Source organism: Microtus pennsylvanicus, chromosome 14, assembly GCF_037038515.1.
Source record: "Microtus pennsylvanicus isolate mMicPen1 chromosome 14, mMicPen1.hap1, whole genome shotgun sequence".
Classification (NCBI taxonomy): Eukaryota; Metazoa; Chordata; class Mammalia; order Rodentia; family Cricetidae; genus Microtus; species Microtus pennsylvanicus.
Window position 1 is genome coordinate 10,665,236 of NC_134592.1, and position 14,677 is coordinate 10,679,912.

General features: G+C 50.7%; 1 protein-coding gene across 6 annotated transcripts in view; it reads left to right on the forward strand.

The window, feature by feature from the left end:
* The window catches only part of Bcl11b (BCL11 transcription factor B), a 90,748-nt gene that overhangs the window by 22,963 nt on the left and 53,108 nt on the right, over positions 1-14,677 (forward strand). The gene's annotated exons all lie outside the window — the stretch shown is intronic.

A 14,677-nucleotide genomic window follows, 5' to 3' on the forward strand; every position in this document is an offset into this window, starting at 1 on the left:
TGCACCTCAGACCCTGTCTCCTTGAAGGTCATTCTGAAATTTGGGTCCACTGACACCAATTCACCCAGCAGGAGAGCACAATGATTTTCCCCCAGAGCCGGCCGCACTGTTTTGGCCGGGTGCGCGGTGTGGTATGGACACTAACTTAGCTCGGTGACTGCACCCGGGCCTCTCTGGCTACGGGTGACCCTCCCCAGACTCACCCGGGTCTACTGGGGGCCTCCACCCCACCACTCCTGGGCCTTGGGGCGGGCCCGGTCCTCCTCGGGCCACTCCTGCCCGCCCTCCCCGCCATGCACGTTGATTGCGCCCTGGGCTGGAGGCCGAGGGGCGCCAGGTCCATGCATAATTCGGGGGCTTAATAGACCAGCTGCCCGCGCGGGGCGCAGGGCGGGCGGAGGCGCAGCTGACCCTGTCGGCGTCTGGCCTCGTGGGGCAGGCGCGCCCCTTTCTTCTCCGCCTGCTTTGGCCCGGGTCGGAGAAAGGGGTGGGGGCTGGGTGAGCCGAAAGGCCACTCCACGGGGAGGATTCATGCAACTTTTCTTTTGGGTTTCGGGCACCGCGCACCGAGTCGCAGCCGCCAGGGCCGGCTCCTGCAGGAGTTGCAGTCCGGGTTTCCGCGAAGCGAGCTGAAACCCTAGATTCTATTCTTTTGTTTTACGTACCCCTTTCCCTCGACCCCCCCACCTCCACCCCCGCACCTTGGAGCCCTCCCCCACCTCCAGCTCAGCCGCAGTCCAGCAAGCACGCTCCTGGCTCCAAGCCAACCCCTTTCCCCGGCTGTAAGAGAGGGATGGAGGCGGAGACCCAAGGTCAACGGCGGGAGGCCGCCCCGCTTTGGAGCCCTTTGTGCACGGGACGCCCCACCCCCACTGCTCGCCCCCTTTCTGCCCAGAGTGTACGAGGCGAATCGAGTGACCCCTGGCCTGGGAAATTGCATTTCAGAACCCCTTGGAAGCTGCCAGTGGCCCTTCCCCGAAGCCGCCACGGCAAGGGGCAGACCTCTCACCCCTCGTGACTTTTGCTTAGGGTCCTGGGACCGTCCAGGGACCCTGTCTCCTTTGCCGCTGTTGCTCAGAAGGGATCTTAAGTTCACCTTGGCCTAAGGATCCAGGTGAGACCGGAAGGCAAGGGTCTTGAGATCCCTTCCGTACGCTTGAGTTCCTGCAAGGCAGCTAGGCCTGCCCCAGAGAGGGAAAGAGGGGTGTTGGGGTTGTGACTTTGAAACACTCGGGACAAAAGTTTTCCCCATTGTGTGGGAATGGAACCCTCCAGTGGAGTGAGGCAGAAGCACGAAAGCACGGGATTCCTGGGACTGGAGTAAGATTCCCTCCTCAACCTCCACTCTGCCTCTTCCTCTTTCTGTACCTCTAGAGAGATTTGTATGCAAATTATCACCTTGCTAGAATTCCGGCACTCATGCTGCGCCTTAAAAATTGACCTCATTGTTGGAGCTCTCCAAGAGGCCCTTACAATCACTGGTGAATTTCAGTATCAACCAATAAACTTTTGTTTTGTTCGTTTTGTTCTTGTTCATTTTTTTTTTATTTTTTTTGTTGTTTTTTTGTTTGTTTGTTTTTTTGAGACAGGGTTTCTCTGAGTAACTACCCTGGCTGTCTTGGAACTCACTCTGTAGACCAGGCTGGCCTCGAACTCTTGCTCCTGCCTGTCTAGTGCTGGGATTAAAGGTGTGTGTCATCACGCCGGGCTCAATCAATAAGCTCTTAAGAAAACCGGCCAGCATTCTTCTGGAGCTGGTACTCCTGAAATAAAAACGAGTGTTGCTTGCCTGTGGAAGATGAAGTATTTGCCTTCACTGGGACATCTTTTCCAGTCTAGGATTGGGCCCAGCTCTCCACTCACCATTCAGAAATCGGTGTGAGCTAGACAGATTAAATGCGTTAGAACAGTAGGCAAGGTGGTTTTAAAATGTGTGTCCATGTGTGCTTATGGTTTGGGCTTGACATGGCAGACTGCGCTTCTGACCTCTCTGGGTCCTGTGTCAACAATCCCTTCCTAGCATTTTGAGAAAGAGTTGCTCTTCAAAAGAAAAAAGGAAAAAACCCCACAGGTTTAGCTAATTTGAGCTTCCAGCAACTGGCTTTTCTGGTGGCGTCTGAAGTACTTGTCAATTTATTTGTTGAAAGGCCTTGGGGAGCAGCAAGTTGTTCCCAGGAACGGAAACCTGCCCGTCCTGGACAAGAAGGGTTTCTCTCTGCCCGAACTTGCTCTTGGATTTCTCAGACGTCCGTTTATGTCAGTTCCAACAAGATAGAAACTGCCTTTGGATATTGTAAATACGGGTAAAGATCACAACCCTGTCCTCAGAATGGGCTGCGACGAAAAGGCAGGTTCTGTGTTTGATTAATATTTACGTACCTGGGTTCTTTTACACAATGAAAGATGAAACACCATGTCTGTGTGTGTGTGTGTATGTGTGTGTATACACATCCCAAATCTGTAGTCAAAAGAGATGAACGTGTTAGTGTGTTTGGAGGCTAAGTATGAGAGAGGATGGGTCCTGTTCGTGTTTTGCTTGTGGGACCAGTGCCCAGGGGTTGGCTGGCTTAACGGTTACCACCCTAAGAAGTAGCCCAGGTCTTCACTTGTGTTTTTTCTTTTACTTTGACTGCTTGAAAGTGATTTTAAAAAATTATGCATGATTTTTCCCCCTCTAGATTTGAGCTAAGACTACATAGTGGAGGGTTTTCCTCCGGGGCCTGACACCCCCTCCCCCCCCCCCCCCCCCCGCCCAATCCCTTGGCGGAAGGGTGTATAGATCTTTCATGCCTGGGTGTCAGAGTGACAGAGGGCTGCCTGACTATGTGGCTCTGAGCCCTGGGCTGTGTCCTCAGGGCACAGGTGGCTTTGCTTGGCTTTGTTCTGGAGCAGTGTGTGGGAGGTGTGCATGGAAACGGAGCCCTCTGTCAGCTGGATCCTGTGGCAGTTCAACCATCGGGTCGGTAGCTGAAGGGGCGGAGGAAGCCTGCTGCAGCACCACTGCCCAGCGCTTTCCCTTCTGCTGCTTGGAGAAACAGCCACTTTTTTTTTGTAGGATTTCCTACAGCATTTCTTCCCTCGGGGGCACCTGCACCCCCGCTTAGGCGTTTGATAAATATTTGTGGAGATTGGAGTGTCAGGTGCCACTCCAGGGCTTAGGCACTGGGTTCACCCTTGGCCCCACAGCCTGTCCTGTTCTCCAAGAACCCAGGGCCAGCCAGCCCCTCAGCCGGTGCCTGTGTCTGTAGAATGGGGATGTATTATTTTTACTTAACAGTTTCCTTCTACACAGGAGCGTACGTAAGCCAGTGGTGAGCAAAGCTATGGCTGATTTCGTAGACACCATACCCGCGAGACTGTTATTGTTTGGGCCCTGGGGGCGGGGTGACTAATTTGCAAAGAGGAAAGGCATCCAACAGCTGCTTGTATATAGAGGGTGTTGTCTTTAATGCGAGTGAGGAAGCATTTGGGGGCTTCCGGGAGAGGCTGTGGCATGTACCACTAGAAAACGTCCGTCACCCATCCCCATTCACGTGAGAGGCCCTTCTCTGCAGCCCCCACCTCCAGCTCCTTACTTTTGGGGAACACTATGTGATCCATGATCTTAATGCCTAGTGGTGTTACTGTTGCCCTTGACCTGAACACCCCAGAAAAGGCCCTTTCCTATCCTGATACTAGCTTCTGGCCTCGGAAGGGTAGGGAGCAAGTTGGGGGTGGGTAGTAGGGTGGGTGTGGGGGGATGGGATCTAGACTGGGAAGCATACAGCAGGTTGCCTTTAAGTGCAAAGTCTTGCTCAATGCAGGTGAAGAAGCGACTCTGGCCAGCCCCGTGAGGAAATTCTCCTTTTCCTTTCTCTACCTCCCTACCAAAGCTCACTGAAATGGGCATCTGTGCCCATCGAGTACACAGCTGGTGGACTATGAAATGGTACCTTCACTAGGGAGATTCAGACCTCCAGTGGCCTGCGGGGGGCCAACATTTTACCTTTTTTTGTTGTAATTTTGTACTCAGAGAGGTTTGGTTTCTTTTCCCTCTGCAAATGCTGGGTGACCTGAAATCGAGTTTTAATAATAACCTCTTACTGGACCCAAAGCCTCCAGGCTCCTCCTGCTCTTTAGGTATACCGACCTTGCTGCATGTCTGCAGTGTTTGCCAGCTTGGGTTTGGGACAGGGTGGGTGTGTGCACTCTCCTCTTCCCTCTGGGGACCTAGGCAAAGCCCTTGTTCCAGCTTCTGAGGTGGAGAGGGGTGGGGACTGCAGATAGATGGGGGCTGTATTGTAGCGTAGGCTCTCAGCCAGGTGTGTGGCATTCCATAATTGAATACAGACCTGAGTGAGTTCCATGTGGGCATGCAAAGACGGGCAAGGGAGGTACCGAGGTTCCCCGCGCTCTCTCTCGGCTGAACCTGGAATCCCAAAATTCTATGGAGCCCAAATGGTGCGTGGAAAAGCTAGGGAGCAGCAGAGATCATAGAAGCCCGAGCATATTCTGTTCGCACGGACAGGCTCTTGCATTTTTTTTTTTGTTAGTGGCAGTTACTTAATTAACCCACAGATTAGGGCTGCCTTCTTTTGACATGTGCATATATTTTGGGGGAGAATATTCTTGCTCTCCTCAAACTCCAACCGGAACCGCTCAGCTCAGCCGCCTCCCTGGGGAGCTGTGACCTCTTCTCTCCTTCTTGTCTTCCCAGCTTTCCCTTCCTGTTCCTCCTACCCACCCTTCCCTTAAACTCAAGTGGGCTTGGAGCTGAGTGGAGGACAGGCGTGTTACACACAGCTAAATAAATCATGTTTACGCTTGGCGTTCTTGGTAGTGAAGAAGCTGTTGGCTGTTTCCACTTCCTTATTTCTCAGCGTTTGCTTCCTACCTGTTTTTGAGTACATGCCCAGAATAGTAGTTTTGTCAAATGAGGGGATAATGCCAGCCAGCATTTTCCGCTGCCAAGGAAGCTGCTGGATTTTGCAAAACAGAGTGACGTTTTTTTAGTGACACTGATTCCTCTCCCCCCTCCCCAAAGAAATTAGGGTGTAGAATAAGGGGTATTAAAAATGCAAGCAGAGAAGGAGAGGGGAAAAAAGCTTCCTGGCTGCCTTTGCTCAGGGCTTATAGCAAGCAGGGTTAGAGCTGAAAGGTCTGGAGTTTTTGTTGCTAGTGGCTTCTCCCAGGGCGGCAGGCAGCCGTAGGAGGTGCAGAGGCTGTTCTGGCCCTGAGAACTGAGGCGAGCTCCTCCTTCTTAGTCCCAAGACTTCATTTTCTCAGATTTGGAGATATGGCGCAGTGATTTTATTTCATTTTTTTTTCTTTCCTTCTGTTCAGTTTTTGGGTCTGTTTAGTTCTAGAGGCCTCCTGCATGATACTTGCTTCTGTCTTCCTCTGAAGTACCAGTTAGGAATCTCACCCTGGGCCAGGGTGGGAGCTTTTGGGGCCGGACTGAGACTGTCATTGTTTCTGTACAGCACGAGCTACCCAGGCCTTCCCTCCTCCACATTTCACTCAGGATGTTTTAGGGGCACCTGAAAAAGTCACTTTCTTGTTGGGTCCTCTCTGTCAGGCAGAGGACTTCCTGGGTAATTACAGCCAAGTGCAGGCTTTCAGATTAAAAAGAAAAAAAAATTAAAGAAACGATTTCAAAAACACAGTGAGTGGTATGTGATCACATTGCTACTGGAGGAAGTTGAGACCTGTGTTCTCTGAAGGATTCCCTTCCAAATTCTATCCATGGTCCAGCAAAAAATTTACGATAAAAATCAAAGTAGGCGTGCTATGATTTTCCCACAATTTCTAATGGGAATACTCTGTAGTAGAGATGTTTCCATTGAGGATTTGCTGCTGGCGTCTTTATTTACATTAAATAGTGGTATATAAGCCTTCGTTGAATGTAGACTCTGGTATGGCCGGCTGCCCTGTGAGCCTGCTGGATTGACCCGTAAGCATCAGAGTTGCTGGTGTTAACGTGATCACCCTCTTTATTAAATTAATCCCACCAAGTGTTAGTTTTTACATATTTTGTGGTGCACATACCCCACATCACCTCTGGTGTGTTAGGAGATGCAAATGGATTTCACGGGGAAAGAAAGTAAGAAGGTGACTGTCAGTGCTTGGTCCTCCTCGGTCCCCTTAAAAGGAAATGGGTGATTCTCTCTCTCTCTCTCTCTCTCTCTCTCTCTCTCTCTCTCTCTCTCTCCCTCCCTCCCTCCCTCCCTCCCTCCCTCCCTCCCTCCCTCCCTCCCTCTCTCTCTCTCTCTCTCTCTCTCTCTCTCTCTCTCTCTCTCTCTCTTTTTGTTGTGAACAAATGCTACCAGACTGAAAAGCAGGCAGGCTCATAATATGTATGTTAAATGCCATCTACATACCGAAAACCGAGGTAAAGAGACTACTTGGTTGAAAGTAATTACAGGTCTGCTCAGTTCTTTAGTCAGTGACATTTCAGACTTAGCTTCGAAACATAAAGAGACAGAAAGATCCTGTCCTTACGTGAGGCACAGCGTTCAACCCTGCTATTCTATGTCCATTCGAAAAAGGTACAAAGAGATCAAAGGGAGGGACGTAGTCATCCACTGAATCTGAGGAGAGCTGGATTTGTTAAAAAAATCACAAGAGGAGAGACCACTTGCTTCTAATTGGCGCATGCAGTAAAAACAAAACATGCGTTTAAGGGCTAGCAGGGCTCCTCTTTTTATATCTGATTTTCTTGAACTTTCTTTTTACCAAGTTTACTTGTATTCCTGCTGAGCCGGAGGCTGTCAGTTTGCTTCTGTCTTGGTGGAGTTTCATGGTGCTGTCTGCAGAAGGGCAGCTGTGCAGATTTGCCTCCCCCGGCTGCTCCACGTGTGTGCGCCTTCTCTGTGCTCCACACCCCGAGCTGCTGTCGCTGCACTAACCCCTGTGTTGGCACTGCATTTTCTTCTTTTCATCTGTGCTGTTTTCTTCCCCCGATCACCGGGATTCTCACACTTCAGACTTCTGTCTTGCTTCTGTTTATTCTCTTGAGTTTTCCCCACGGAGGCTCAAGCGGAATCCCTGGTGGGAGCTCCTGGTACCTGCTGACCGGAATGACGTTTCTGCAGGGTCAGATTTTGGACAAGGGTCAAGTTCAATGTTTTCAGGTTATCGGTGTCAGGCCCAGTGGATGCTGTCGGAAAGGATAAAGGAGTCCTTAGTTTAAAACGCCCAGGAGGCCCCGAACCTGACAATTCATTTCCTGCGACATTTCCCTTGTAATGTGACTTGTTTTCAGTATGCCTCCACCCCTTACCCCCACCCTGGAGCTGTAAATAAAAGGAAACGGGAGGGATTTGTGACAGCTTGCCGATGGAGTCTGGCCCTAAGTTTTATCTGCTAAAGGACCGAGGAGTCCTGACCCCCTAGGTCTCAAATTTTTCAGTCTTGGAATGCAAACAATGTATTCAGCTGTTGACTTCCATGTGTGGGCAGTAGCACCATGGACTGTGATTCCCATGGATACATGCTGTAAACCGTTTGTTCTGGGGGCAAACCAAGACAAAATTTCTCAAGTATTGACTGACTTGTACTGGAGGGCAGAGTCCGATAAGGGCTGATGCAGCTCCCTAGCTTTTGGCTAAAAGGCCTACGCTGGGGAACAGGGATTTCCTCTGCAAGGCCTTGGCTATTTCTTTGGGTTAGATTTAGAGGATCTTTTAGCTCCAGCTTTGTTTTGGCCCCTGTAGACTCCAGGTAGGCAGACGGCTTAACCTGTCTATGTTCCTGAAACAGATGTGTGTGTGTGTGTGTGTGTGTGTGTGTGTGTGTGTGTGTGTGTGCATGCTCGTGGTGCATGCTTGCTTCTCTAGCCTCTCTCTGGATGTCAGAGATGCGCTCACAGACATTTTTCTAGCTAGTTAAACACATGGCCTCCTCCTCTGGTGTCCCTAGGCCATGTCATTCCCAGAATCCTGGACCCTAGTTTGGTGGGCTCGTACCTGCTGGGATCACGGTTGAGCACCCTGTTTGCTGCTGCTAAAGCCACCAGACTGGGGCTTTGTCAGCAGCTGATTGTGGCTGGCCTGCATTCCAGCACTTCTGAGAACTCCAGGCTTCACGTTTCCCAGCAGGTGTCCATCTGGGGCTGCAACAGTGAGGTCCAAACCACTGGCCAGCTTCTCCACCCTACCCTGGGTAGATGCTTCAGGGTCATCTTGATACCTTGGTGGCACCCATACTATCCTCTCCTCTGCCTCTGGAGCCTTTGGGGGAAGCGGTTGGAAGATTCTGGAACAAGTGGTGTAGCCTCACCTGTTTTGGCTATGGGTCCAGAGGATTTCAGCAGCCCCATGTCTGGAGGAAGTTAGGATTGGCAGCCGTTGAGAAAAGTGTTTCTGGACCGTGGGAAGCGGTACCACTATGTACCTGATTTTGATTGCTAGATGTAGCTGCCTGGGATGGTGGTCCTTTTTCCGAGGCTGCAGACAGCAGGTTTTGGTGTGCCTCTCTTAACCCTTCCTTGGAATGGCTGTCAGGGAGCGAAAACAGTGATGCTGTTTGGCAGACGCAGGGATGCCAGATGAGGGAGGAGCTTGGAGGAAGGCAGCCTGGCTCAGGATCCAAAAGATGTGCTGTTTTCTCTTAGGGTGACTGAGCCTTTTCACGCTGGGTGTAGGAAAGCTGTCCAGCTGTGCACACTGGCTGTGAGTGGTGTCCCTGGGTGGTCATTTCGGGAAAAGGCAGTAACAGTAGGTTTAGGCTCAGTCATGAGCAGTTTCCCGAGTTCCTTCAGGCTGTGGCCAGCCATTCTCTTCCCTGCCGTGGGTACCCACAGCGGCCTTCTCTCAGTTCAGTCGTAAGCAGGTGGTTGATGGAGAAGTGAGACAGGCCCTTTCACCTGCATCCAGCGTTCCGTCCCCTCCAGCCACCTACAAGGCCACCGACCCTTGAGAAGGCAGCCCAAAGAAGGGCAGGGGTGGGTTTGAATTTTGTGTCTATGTCTCTCATGTGAAGGTCGCTGTGTGACCCCATTTCCTGGTGAGACCCCATTTTATACCCTGATTGCAAAGGACACATGCACCCGATGTCCCTGTCAGCTGGGGACTGGAGACTGAGGATGGAATGCCCATTCCACACTGCTGAGACCAGAGGGGTCTCCGACTCAGACTGAGGAGCTAGGAGTGAGAGGTTGGGGAGCCTTCACCCTCCTCGTGGAGGTCAGTCATTTGCTGTGGGCAGTGAGCCCAGACACCCTCTCACCGACTTTTCTTTCTTGCTCTGTTATGGAGGCTTGGCCCGGCCTTCTGCCTCGTCTTTTCTGCTTTGTTTTATCACTACAATTTATTTCTTATGATGAAAGGACAAAAGATTTTACTTGTTGAGCCTTGCTCCCCAGACCTGCATAGCCGTGACAGTGAGTGACAGAGAGGTTTCCTTAGGATCATTTCTGTTTTTCCCATCTCAGTTACTGCCTCTCCCCCGAAAAAAGGAGTGGGAGAGAGACTGGCCATGGCAGGCCCAGGCCTTGTCTGCTGGCTTACCAGGCCTGTCTCCATTAAGGTGCCACTCCACCCCTCTGAAATAGGAAATTGTCAGAATGGATGACATTGGCTGCTAATCAGATGACTTTTAACCGCAGGATCATTTTACCAGCCAATACCGTTATTATGTGCTTCCTTCTGGCCCCATGGTGGAGCCGTTACAGTATGAGTTTAGCCTCAGCAGCCAGCGAGGGGAGTTAGGTTTTGAGGTTCTTCTCCATGGCAGCTGGCTTTCCCACTCTCTGTGTTTAGACCAGGGCCAGGGAGCAGAGACCCCGAGATGTCCAGACTGTGGGCTCCAGGGTCCCCCCAATCCGTGGGTCTCTGGACTAGCCCAGCCTGTGACTGTCTAGGCCCTGCACCACCACAGCTCATGCTCTGAGCAGGCTCTGGCTTTTCAAGTGTAATCGGGCTTCACCTCCATCTTCTCTCTCTACTAAACCGGAAAAAGAATCTAATTTCCTGTCAGACTGGGAGGAGGCGGGCTAGAGTCAGGATAATGATTCTTAAATATGAGCAATGCGTTTGGTTACGTTATTTTTCTCTACCCTCTTAATACACAGCATTTTTATCATCCTTAAGACAAAGTAGCTGGCAAAATATTTAAGTGATCAGAAACAAATGTTTTTATTTGCCTGCGTGCGAATTGGGTTATCTGCCTATCTTGTTTATGAAATTTGGGGCTGCCTCTCCCGCACAGTATGTTCGCCTCTCGAATCTTCCCCGGCTCCCATTTCCATATTTCTGCGTGCTTGTTCTTTGTTAATCACTTGGCAAGCGCTTATTTGAATATTAAAAATTTCTTTAATCATCAAACGCAGGAGCACAGTCTCATGAATATTCATATTCTCCCCCCTCCTCAGACTGGATTCTAGTTCATTACCCTGCAGTAAAAGCCAAACAGCCATCAATCGCCCTCATTACTGGCTCTGGCGTTTTGATTGGCTGCCTGCTGCCCATAGCTTTTTTTTTTTTTAAATTTCCCTTCTCCTATGAGCTGTCTTATACCTGCCAACAACTTAAAAAAAATCAACAATGCAAGAATAAATTTCTCTGGTTGAAAACAACTGAGCAAACTTGTCAAACAGCCCTTGTAGCTTGCTGGTTCCTCCCTGGACACTAGACCGAATATCTCCCTCTCTAGTCCTCCTTCCAACCCAGTCCCCCCAAAACAAAAAGCTAACAACAACAACAACAACAACAACAAAATAACCCACCCCAAAAACAGGAAAGTGGGGGAGAGATAGAATTAAATAAATAAATAAAAAAGAGAAACTTGAGCCTCAGAGATGAATATTTGTCAAGAGAGTTGACGTAAGTTTCATTTGCATAATGACTTTGTACTTCTGCATTAATAAAATTTGCATATGAAGCCATGTTAATTACTCCTGATCATGCTTTTTGCATTCATGCATAGTAATTTTCTCCGACTTGTGAGAATTAATGTCTTGGCACGAGGGGGGGGGAAGGGGCGCGGGGACTGTCAGGTTCCCTCGCCAGAGTCCCTCGCTCACACGCGCTGGCGTGGCTGTCTGTCTCCTTCTTTGATCTCTGACTCATTTCTGCACTATCAGTAGGAGTTCTCGCCTTTAAAAAAAAAATGTATCCGTTGAAAGGCACCAGTAGGGAGAAAAATAGACCTCTCTGTACGGCGTGCGCCAGGCCACTTCTCGGGCTAGGAACATGGATTCTGCCACCTCCCGGTTGCCTAGTGTCGTCCTGAGGATTCTGTACCAGGAAGGCTGCTTTGGGAAGATTTGGTTTCCCTCAACCCGGACTGGGCGGTTGCAGACATTTTTTTGGTATCTACAGGCTCCTGGCGGTAGGCGTGTCGCTGGTTAATGCGCATGTGCAAGGCATGGAGCCCAGCTTCTGCAGGGACTGCTTGCGAGAGAGGTGGGCTTTAGGTCCCCTCCGAGTTCTTCACCCCCAGAAAGGCCTTAACAGTGATCTTGGCCCCTGTTTGGGTTTTTAAACAAACATGCCAAAGGCCTTTTGGGGAGACTTTTTGGATATCCCTTCGTAGGTGGCGCAGATCCCAAGAAGACTTACCTAACCTTGTCTTTGGAGCCTCCTTTCCCTGTGTTTAAGAGGGCCAGTAAATATATCCCTACTCCATAGGAAGACTTGAGGCCATGGCATAATATAAGAATCAATTTTTTATTTCTTTCCTCCTAATTAAAACGTACTTTTATGATAAAAATTTGAGCCAGCTAGGGTTTCATTATTAAGCTTCTCGTGCCCTAGAATCGGAGATAGCGGCTGCACCCCTCTGCCTGTACATCCCTCGGTGCACGTGGGTCTGTTTGGACTGGCTTAGCCTGCAAGAGAAAGTGACTTTTCCAAGAAAATTAAAAATTGTAGTGTGCATATTACTACTGTGCCTGAGTGTACCTGATGTGTGGGTGTATGTGCTGTGTGGACACACGCGTGAAGCTCGGAGGACAGTTCTGTGGGTTAGTCCTCCATTCCAGCTCTGTGTGGGTTCTGGGGGGTAAACCCTAACCTGCTAAACCACCTCACAGGCCTACATCTTTTATTTATTATTTTGGAAATGCAGGGAACGGAACCCAAAAGCTTATGTGTACTAAGAAACACCAAACTCCAGCCCAGAAAGGTTGAAAAAAAAAAGGTGTCCTGTGGAGGCTTTTAGGGACCTTGCCTGCTGGAGCCAGCAGGACGCTGTGAGAAGGATGCAGAGGGACAGTCAGAAAGCTCCAGGCCTGGAGATCCATGAGGTTTCGGAGTGAGGATAGTGGTGGCTGTGTTTAAAAACATAAAGACAGAAAAAGTGACCACCTTAGGTCACATGCTAGGAGATGTAGGAGGAGGAATGTGAGCTCATTTGTCTGTCTGTCTCTCTCTAAACCCCGTCAGTCTTTCTGCCTTTGCCTCTGTTACTGTTTATCCCCCTCCCTGCCCCCTGCCCAGGCTGACATCCTCTGTGTGCGTGTGCGTCAGGTCACAGTCTGTTAGCAGGTCTCGGGAGCTGTCTGTGTCCCTGATCCAAGGCTCCCGTCCCTCTCAGTGGAAGGCTGAGGCTGGAAAGTGGGCAGGGACAGGCACAGAGACATGGTTCTCACGGTTAATTTTCTTTTAAATGAAGATTCACATATTGTGAAACTTACCTTCTTCATTTGTCCCGTTGGTGGCTTTGGGTTTATGTGCAATATTTTACAACCATCACCACTGTTTACTTATCACCCCCTCCCCTCCACAAGAGACCCGCAATCCATGGACCCTCAGTCTCCATGGATTTGCCTGCCCAGGAGCTCATCAGAGAATTATGGGATGGTGGCTCCTCATTCAGCTATGGTAGGAGCTTGATTTCAGAGCCGCCTCTGTGTGCAGAGTCCCAAGGTAAGCTGTGTCTTGAGGGGACTTCCTGTGGAGGCAGAGGTTGCTCTATCAGCCTCACGCCCTCCTGCCCTTGGAGCAGGTAGACTTCACCAAGGTCGTCATGCCTGATGCGGCCTTGTGACCACCTATCTACCCAAGTGTCACCACTTGATGTAGGTGTGTGACTTCATCTTGACAGACTCTGGTGCAGCTCCAGAGACATCCTTCCAGGCTGTGGCAGCCTGAGATTTCCTTTCTGCTCCTTGGCCATTCTTCCCATCAGAGTCAACTCGGAGGAGTCCCTGTGGCTCATGGTGCTGGCTGAGTTATGGCCCTGTGAAGAACCCAGAAGCCTTCTTGTTTTCATTCATGAATATGTTGAGTGAGGCCCAGGGTGCTTGGTCTTCCTCCAGCCCGTGTGGCCCTTGGCTTCAGGATGCAAGGTACCCTGATCACTCTACCTTAGCTGCAACCATAGAGGTGGAATGAGCATAGTCATGCTTTGGAGTCATTGTCACAATCATGTCCTTCCTCTCGAGCCTGAGTTCCCCACTGTGGAGTGGGAGGTGACGCTCCCTGGCAAGCATGGTGGCTGTCTTATACTTAGTGCAAATTCACTTTGTGATGACGGCTTCTGATGATCCTGGGCTCTCCAGGGTCTAAAAGGAGGACCCACGCAGGAATTCAAGGCCATAAGTGGACAGGGTGAAGTACAGTATCTGATGCAGTGGGCTTTGAGGCAAGCACTGGCCTTCTGCGAGAGCTAGATGATACAGCCTCAGATCGTCTTGACTTGAGAAAACAGCCGTGTGACTTTCTGCTCTATGTTTGGTACAGGAACCATTACTGGGCTTATTAACCATACCCTCCTAGGGCTGTGCCATCCCAGAAACATCCGGGGCCTTGAATGAGTATATCTCTACCTCAGTGGGGTCCAACAGTGTCACTGCCGGCTCTGGCCACTTGGTTGGGCAGCCGTGAGCTCTGAGCTGGGGATGCTCCTCAAATGCCCTGAGTTACCTTTAGCCAATATTACACGCTGGCAGTGGGGTTTTGAGGAGACCTGCAACTACTCAGGCTTGCTGTTTTCTGCAGCTGTGGCATCTGTTTGGGTCTGTGCAGTGGGTGTCCTCCATTCTTTTGCTCAGGGGTATGTTAGAGAACTGGATTGGAGAAGATTGACAGGGTTCCGGCTCCTACTGGGCGTGCACGGTATTGTGGCTGTCCTGGGAGGAGGGAGTTCCCTGTGGTGGCTGTGGGGTAGGCAGATGCCCACCTGCGCAGATCTGCAGGTGCCAGGAGGTGAGGCTTTGGCCTCCCCTGCAGGGCTGGTGAGGCTTAGCTGCCCATCATCTTGTTGATGTTTTCTTGTCTCCCTGATGCTTCTCGGCTCGATTATTTACCCAGGGAATTTGGGCTTCTTCACTTGTGGTTTTGGCAAGGGCTTCACACAAATGTTTTGCCCTGGTGGTCTCTTAACCATGTAAGATAAACGGCCAAATCAGACGCAGGCCTTGCTGGCATTGGAGACTCACTGTGGGGCCGGGTGGGGGCGAGGCAGCAGCTCCCTAGCCCCCATATTCATTGCTGTCACTGGCTGTCACATGAGGGAACAGGGAAACTCCTGAGCTGAGGTGAAGACATTCAGAGGGGTCTGGGCCGTGCTAGGTCTTCTTGTGGTAGGAGGAGGAGGTCAGGCATCTCGTGAGCTGCTGGGGCTTGGGTGCTGCTTGTCAGGGCCTGGAGAGAGGCCTCAGGTGATGAGCTAGGCAGGAAGTCATCAGGGTTCAGAGCCTTGGAAGCAGCCTTGAGGTGACTTGAGCCTGTCTAGATACAGTACAGCTTCCCAC